Source organism: Symphalangus syndactylus, chromosome 5 (assembly GCF_028878055.3).
Source record: "Symphalangus syndactylus isolate Jambi chromosome 5, NHGRI_mSymSyn1-v2.1_pri, whole genome shotgun sequence".
Lineage (NCBI taxonomy): Eukaryota > Metazoa > Chordata > Mammalia > Primates > Hylobatidae > Symphalangus > Symphalangus syndactylus.
In genome coordinates this window covers 147,032,715-147,041,098 of record NC_072427.2, presented here as the reverse complement: position 1 = coordinate 147,041,098, position 8,384 = coordinate 147,032,715, and positions in this window count along the sequence as shown.

Sequence of the window (8,384 nt, the reverse complement as noted above, 5' to 3'; positions counted from 1 at the left end):
TTGGTAAAGACGAGGTTTCACCATCATGATCAGGCTGGACTTGAACTCCTGACCTCAGGTGATCCACCCACCTTGGCCTCCCAAAGTGCTGGGATTACAGGCATGAGCCACTGTGCCTGGCCCCTTCCCTCTTAAATACCAATATTTACTTGTAGTACTAATTTTAATTAGTTACAAATGAAGGCCCAATGGTCAAGTGACTTGTTCAAAATTGTTCAGTAAGTCCGAAGCAGGCTGGACAAGAAGCTAAGCTTTCTCTTTACTATGGCAGAGATCTCACATTACCTCAGTGGCTTCAGAACCCTGTCATACTGGCCAAAGTGTTCACTCAGAAAGGACAGGACAAAGTAGTACTTTTCTTGATGTTAAATGTATTTAGTTATTAAATGCTGAGACTGAAACTTTCCTTTTTTAATTTTAAATTTTTCTGGGGGGCGGTATGGTTCTGTCGCCCAGGCTGGAGTGCAGTGGTGTGAACTTCTGGGCTGAAGCGATCCTCCTACCCAGGTTGGCCAAGTAGCCGGAACGACAGGCATCACCACCACACCTAGCTAATTTTTTTGTTAAATTGTATTTTTTTGTAAAGACAAGTCTCGCCATGTTTCTTAGGCTGGTCTCGAATTGCTGAGCTCAAGCAATCCTCACCCTCCCAAAGTGCTGGGATTATGGGCATGAGCCACTGCACCCAGCCCTGAGACTATAACCTTCCTATCTTTCTGGTGGAAGGTTTTAATTAACATTAAAATGTTGATTCTTTTATAAAATGATGGGCATAGTAGACTGTAGTTAGTAATTAATGTCTTTACCTGAAAATATAAAAAGTTCTGTGCTCTCTCGTACTTCCCCACTGGTTTATAAAATGAAAAAGTTTAGAACAGACTTTTGCTTCATTCTTATGCTGCTTCTAGTTCAACATCCTTTTGTTTCATTCTACATTCTATTTGTTACTAAGAAAATCTGTGGGTTTTTTTTTTTTGAGACAAGACCTTGCTCTGTTGCCCAGGCTGGAGTGCAGTAGTGATCCTCCCACCTCAGCCTCCTGTGTAGCTGGGACCACACCGCTGTAAGCCACCCAGCCCGGCTTATTTATTTATTGACACAGGGTCCACTTTGTCACCCAGGGTGGAGTGCAGTGGAACATACACAGCTCCACTGCAGACTCAACCTCCCAGGCTCAAGTGATCTTCCCACTTCAGTCTTCTGAGTAGCTAGGACTACAGACATGAGCCACCATGCCCTGGAGGGAAATCTTTGGAATGCAGATCCATACATTCTTGTAGTGGATATGGGTGACCCATGTTCTATTTCCTTTATATACCTTCCTCTGCAGAGACTGGAAAACCAAAAACTATATTTTCCAGATTTTTTCACAACTAGGATTCTAGTTGTAAATTGTGGATCTATCAATAATTTGCAAACATAAGAAACTTGAAAAGTGGAAGCCAGGCTGGGGTCAGCTCTGGCCGCTTTGGCTGTTGCTGCTGGTCAGCAGAGTCATGGGATCTTGGGTTTTTCTGCAGCAGTGTTCCAATGTCTATTCACTGTTTTTTGAATGGCTGTTTTTTTTTTTTTTTTGGAGAAGGAGTCTTGCTTTGTCACCCAGGCTGGGGTGTGGAGTGCAGGGACATGATCTCGGCTCACTGCAACCTCTGCCTCTCAGGTTCAAGCGATCCTCCTGCCTCAGCCTCCCAAGTAGCTGGGATTACAGGTGCCCGCCACCACACTCAGCTAATTTTTGTATTTTTAGTGGAGACGAGGTTTTACCATGTTGGCCAGGCTGGTCTCGAACTCCTGACCTCAGGTGATCCACCTGCCTCGGCCTCCCAAAGTGCTGGGATTACAGGCGTGAGCCACTGTGCCCGGCGTTTCATGGCTGTTGAAAGGTGCCGAGGCTGTGTTAGCAACAGTAGCTGCCCAATTCCATGATCACAACTACGGCAGTAAGTTCTCCTTTTTTCTTTATTTTTAATTTTTTTTCTTTCCATACTTACGTCAGTGCAGGGGCATGTGTTCCTGAACTCAACAGCTGCAGCAATACAGCCTTGATTTCTCATCCTTCTAAAGCTTTCCTGGTGGGTGAATTTAGCAGCCTCATTCTTGGAGCCATTTCTGATATACAGCAGAAACCCCCTTTCTCCAGTACTTCCAATGATTTTGTAAGCACATTAAGCCCCAGTATTAAAGCCTTTCCTACTTAAGTGGTTTCTATTTACTGCAGCCAGCCCTGACAGATGTAATACCTGACTGAGCAGTAGCCCACTGCCCATTCCTTCTTCTTCTTCTTCTTTCCACAAATGCCAAAGGCAGTGCAACCTGGTGCTTTCATCCCTGGTCTTTTTTTTTTTTTTTTTTTTTTTTTTTTTTTTTTTTGAGACGGAGTCTTTCTCTGTCCCCCAGGCTGGAGTGCGGTGGCGCGATCTCGGCTCACTGCAACCTCCACCTCCTGGGTTCACGCCATTCTCCTGCCTCAGCCTCCCGAGTAGCTGGGACCACAGGCGCCTGCCAGCACGCCCGGCTAATTTTTTGTATTTTTTAGTAGAGACGGGGTTTCACCGTGTTAGCCGGGATGGTCTTGATCTCCTGACCTCGTGATCCACCCGCCTCGGCCTCCCAAAGTGCTGGGATTACAGGCTTGAGCCACCGCGCCCGGCATCATCCCTGGTCTTTTTGAGGCCTTGTGTTTGTTTCTTGGGCTTCCAGGGACGAAAGAAACTCATGATTACTATGTTTAAGAAGGGCAGACAGCCAGGCTTCAGGAGGAATCACAAACTGAGGATTTTTCTAAGGCCTCAGGTTCTATGTAACTCAGTATGTCATGTTCTTACCAATCAAGGTACCACCCCTTTACAAATTGGAGGGCTTACATCTATGGTTAGGAACAATACCAGTTCCTTCCTTCTTTAGACTTGGTGTGGGGCTCTAGGTTCCCCTTACTAAAAAAAATTTCTGCTTTTGCTTATTGCCCATCATCAGGGGGAAAGTGACAGTGCTGTAAGTGTATGAATTATTAGCCTAAAAATAATTTTTTGTATGTTTTTCATGATTTATTTAATATTACTAGGAACAAAGTGCACTTTTCCCTCAAACACAATTCTTGGAAATATTAACATCTCCCCTCTCTTTTGGCATAGGTAATATACACTTTATTATGCCAGAATTATTTACAGCCCAGTAATAATTTTTCCATGGCATTTTTGTTATTGCAAATATAGCTGCCTCCTGCTCCTTTCCTTGTTCCTAAACTATTGCCACAATGATACTAAACAGCCAGTATGGTGTACTCTTTTGTAAATCACCTGACCTAGAAGACCCTAGAGAATCATAAGATAGGATCTCTTTGGATAAGCAGAAAATACCTGCTGCAGAATCTTGACCAATAGCTCCTGCAGAGTCTTGGGGTGGGGATAGTTGTAATATGAAAGGGAAATTCTTGTCCTCAAGTTTAGAGCAGTTTTTAGACAATGTTAAAGCATCGCTGAGCTCTAACTATAAGAAAAACTCTGGACTAGGCTGGGTGCGGTGGCTCATGCCTGTTATCTCAGCACTTTGGGAGGCCAAGGCGGGTGGATCACGATGTCAAGAGATCGAGACTATCCTGGCCAACATGGTGAAAACCCGTCTCTACTAAAGATACAAAAAAATTAGTTGGGTGTGGTGGCGTACCCCTGTAGTCCCAGCTACTTGGGAGGCTGAGGCAGGAGAATCGCTTGAACCCGGGAGGCAGAGGTTGCAGTGAGCCAAGATCACGCCACTGCACTCCAGACAGAGCAAGACTCTGTCTGAAAAGAAAAGAAAAACTCTGGACTAGAAAAAAAGTGTACATCATGCTAAGGAAGCAAATGATTCCATAACTAACATAGTATAGATGATAACTCTCAAGCTCTCAAATAATTTCTTCCTAGTCACTTACCTCAGATTGTAGGTTAAACACTTTATGTTCCATTCACTGAATGTCGAGGACATCTTTTCACTAATCCCACCTATCTTTTCAATTTTTCCAGGAAGGTAGGTTGAGGGGAAATCTACCTAAAAATTGAAAGTATTCAAATTTTAAAGCCCTCAAAGTGTTAGGAGGAAAATAGCATTTTCCCAGGGAGGTAGCATCTCAGGTAGGTTTGTGAAGCAGATCTACTTCAAGTCTGGCATTTTTAGGATTTTTCCAGCATTATTCTTTTATTTATGAGACGGAGTCTTGCTCTGTTGCCCAGGCTGGAATGCAGTGGCACGATCTCCGCTCACCGCCCAGGCTGGAATGCAGTGGCACGATCTCCGCTCACCGCAACCTCGCCTCCCTAGTTTAAGCGATTTCCGGCTAATTTTTGCATTTTTAGCAGAGACTGGGTTTCACCATGTTGGACAGGCTGGTCTCGAAATCCTGACCTCAGGTGATCCGCCCGCCTTGGCCTCCCAAAGTGCTAGGATTACAGGCGTGAGCCACCATGCCCAGCAGTGTACTTTATAAAGGTCTTCTCCCTCTGGTTTGGTTCACATCATCAGTTGACTACCTACTATGTATCCGACACTGCCGGGCACCAGAGATAAGATGTAGTTCTGGGCAAGACGCGGTGGCTCACACCTGTAATCCTAGCATTTTGGGAGGCCGCGGTGGGCGGATCATCTGAGGTCAGGAGTTCGATACCAGCCTGGCCAACATGGTGAAACCCCGTCTCTACTAAAAATACAAAAAACATTAGCCGGGCATGGTGGCGGGCGTCTGTAGTCCCAGCTACTCAGGAGGCTGAGGCAGGAGAATCGTTTGAATCCCGGAGAGTGCAGTGAGCCGAAATCACGCTTCAGCCTGGGCAATGGAGTGAGACCCTGTCTAAAGGGGGAAAAAAAAAAAAGATGTAGTTCTCTATCAAGGAAGGCTTCTGTATGTGATTAATGCCCTTCCTTCAGAGAAATCTTTACAGCTCTCTTCACCTGCATCTACTCTCTCCAACTATTATTATACGAATGGTTTCTTTAGTAACCCAACTGCTTGAATACTGTGATCCAGGGTCAGTCTTCAGCTTTCTAGTATTAGAGAACCTCGGTTTTCCCTGTCCTTATCTAAAGGCAGGGTGAAACCCTTTTCCTTTCCTCCGTGTCATTCATTCTCTTAGGTAACGTAAACAAATGGGAAGTCTGGGACCAAAGGCTCATAAGAATTTAATGATCATGCAGATTCCAGAAAGCCAGCGTACACGCAGACTTCGGAGGCAGTAAACAGGAAACCATCGATCCCGTGCAGGAAATGACCTTGTTTGAAGGCAACGAAGGTGCCGCGGATTTCCCTCGTTTTCCTTCAGTTCCTTTCTAAACTCATTTCCACGTTTCAATCAGTTTGTTCCTTCTCTACATTAACAGAGTTCCCCCCGCCCCGAGAGAATGGCAAACAGACCCTTCCTTTTAGTGGACATTTTTATGCCTTGTTTTACATCACTGCAAATCTCAGCCAATCAGTAGTTGGGGTAGGAGGTACCAAAATAATCCTCACTTCCTCCCCGAAATACCACCCCTCGCGTGCGTCACCCTGTGATAGATTACCAATGCAGCCAATCAACAAGCGACCTTGGGCCGGGCCTACCCGAACCCCAGCCAATTAAGAGGAAGATGAGGAATTGGGGCGGAGGATGGAAAACTTGCCACCTCTTTTGGAAATGATTTGAAGAGGTGCGTCCGGAACGAAGGAAACTTACGACTTTTGCTAACGATCGCGGCTTGCTGTGTATCTCCTGTGCCAGTTCTGTCTCCCCAAGACCCCACCCCAAGATGGGCCCCATGGCCCACGTACCCGGCCCCCGGTTTCAGTAGGACGTGTCCTCATCCCTGAGGTCCTCCAGAAAGGAACCCAACCCCAATGGCCCGTGCTTCACACGCTCCTCCCCGCGCCGGTGGAGTAGGGGGAAGGAGAGACCTGCTGCCTCTGGCGCCAATCTTTCCATTCAGTGCGTCTTTCCTGCCTAGCCCACGTTCCCGGGCCGGAGCTGACACGGGGGTGGGAGGAGCCGAGTGCTTGCTCGTCTTGGGCAGAGGCGAAAGCTTCTTAAGGTGGAACAGGAATGTTGGGCTGCTGGGCCTCTACCGCTGGGATGTGCCGGCCCCTGCTTCCCAACCTCGCCTCCCAGTTTTTCATCTCTGGTTCCCTGGCTCCAGTCTAATTTTTAGGGAGTGGAAATCAAACAGGTTGGGTAGAGGATAGAAAATTAACGTAGAAAAGCCGGGCGCGGTGGCTCACGCCTGTAATCCCAGCACTTTGGGAGGCCAAGACGGGCGGATCACGAGGTCAGGAGATCGAGACCACCCTGGCTAACACGGTGAAAACCCGTCTCTACTAAAAATACAAAAAATTAGCCGGGCGTGGTGGCAGGCGCCTGTAGTCCCAGCTACTCGGGAGGCTGAGGCAGGAGAATGGCGTGAACCCGGGCGGCGGAGCTTGCAGTGAGTCGCGATCGCGCCACTGCACTCCAACCTGGGCGACAAGAGCAAAAACTCCGTCTCAAAAAAAAAAAAAGTTAACGTAGAAAACTGTAAATAATAAACAGTTATGTAAAGGAAATACAAACTATACAGATAACTTCACCTGTATGATTTAATATCTTGCGTTCTATTCCCCCCATTACTTTTTATTTATTTTTTCAATTCCCATAGAGTCAATGGTGACCCCATTATCTTTTAAAGTAGCAGTTAGAATTTTTCTGATGGTGCAAATGTAAGCTCATATTTTGTCTGATAAATATTACTAAATGAATCGTTTCTATGTTGGTTTAGTTTCTCTCTAATAGACCTGACTAGAGCCATTAAAAGAGGTCAGAACTCTGTGTCTAGTGGCTGCAGGCTACCCCCTATTCCGTTGATCACAGGTCCCCAGGAATCTGGAAAGAGTGGAGATGTGGTCTTGGCTGTGGTTCAGTTGTCTCGTTTGTAAATCGGAATAACATTTCCCCACCTCCTAGGTTTAGTGTCAATACTAAAAGACCTAGTGTAAATGAAAACATTGTAATCTGAAAGGTGTAAACAGACATTAGGTAATATTATATATATAAAGCATATAATAATAGTAAACACATGGTCCTAGCTATGTTCCAGCATTTTTAAACAGTACTTTAAATTTAATTTTTATTTTTTTAATTTTTACTTTTTGAGATGGAGTCTCCGATCTGTCGCCCAGGCTGGAGTGCAGTAGCGCGATCTCAGCTTACTGCAACCTCCGCCTCCCGGGCTCAAGCGATTCTTCTTCCTCAGCCACCCGAGTAGCTGGGGCTACAGGTGCATGCCACCACACCTGACTAATTTTTGCATTTTTAGTGAAGACAGGGGTATCACCATATTGGCCAGGCTGGTCTCGAACTCCTGACCTTGTGATCTGCCAGCCTCAGACTCCCAAAGTGTTGGGATTACAGGCGTGAACAACCACGCTCGGCTAAACAGTACTTTTTAAAAAATTGTTTATCTTGTAATAATTCAAATACATACAAAAGTAGAGAAAATGAGATTTTTTTTTTTTTTTTTGAGACAGTCTCATTCTGTCACTCAGGCTGGAGTGCAATGGCACGATCTCAGCTCACTGCAACCTCCACCTCCCGGGTTCAAGCAATTTTCCTGCCTCAGCCTCCCGAGTAGCTGGGATTGCAGGCACCCGCTATCACGCCCAACTAATTTTCATATTTTTGTAGAGACGGGGTTTCTCCATGTTGGTCAGGGTGGTCTTGAACTCCTGACCTCAGGTGATCCGCCTGCCTTGGCCTCCCAAAGTGCTGGGATTACAGGCGTGAGCCACCACGTCTGGCCCAGAGAATAGCATTTTAAAAAAACTGTTGTAAAAAGCAACATTTGTTCAATCTTTCATCTATCATCTGTACCCCTCTCCCCCATTACTTGATTATTTTGAAGCAAATTTCAGGCATTTCATGTCTAAATACTTTAGTATTCATAAATATTCATAAAATGGTAATTCCATTAGCACCTAAAGTATACAATAATTGTTTGATATCGCCCTCAGTATTGGAATTTTACCAGTTGTCTCATAATACTCATAATATTTTTTCCAGTTGCTTTGTTCTAATCAGGATCCTCCAAAAGGTCTACATATTGTATTTGATGGACATGCCTCTTGGTCCACATATATTGCATTTGGTTGATAAGCCTCTCAGTCTCTAGGTCCTTCCTCCTTCAGGCATTTAACTAAATATATTACATGTATGAAGGCACATTATCCCTTCACAACATTATGAAATAGGTACTATTATTACCCCCCTTTTACTGATGAGGAAACTGAGTCACAAAGCAGTTAAATGACTTACCTAAATTCTCACAATTATTAGGACTCAAAGTTGAGAACCACTATTTTTGTTTCATGTAATACATAGTCTCTAATAAATGCTTCCAAAATGTGCGTTGTA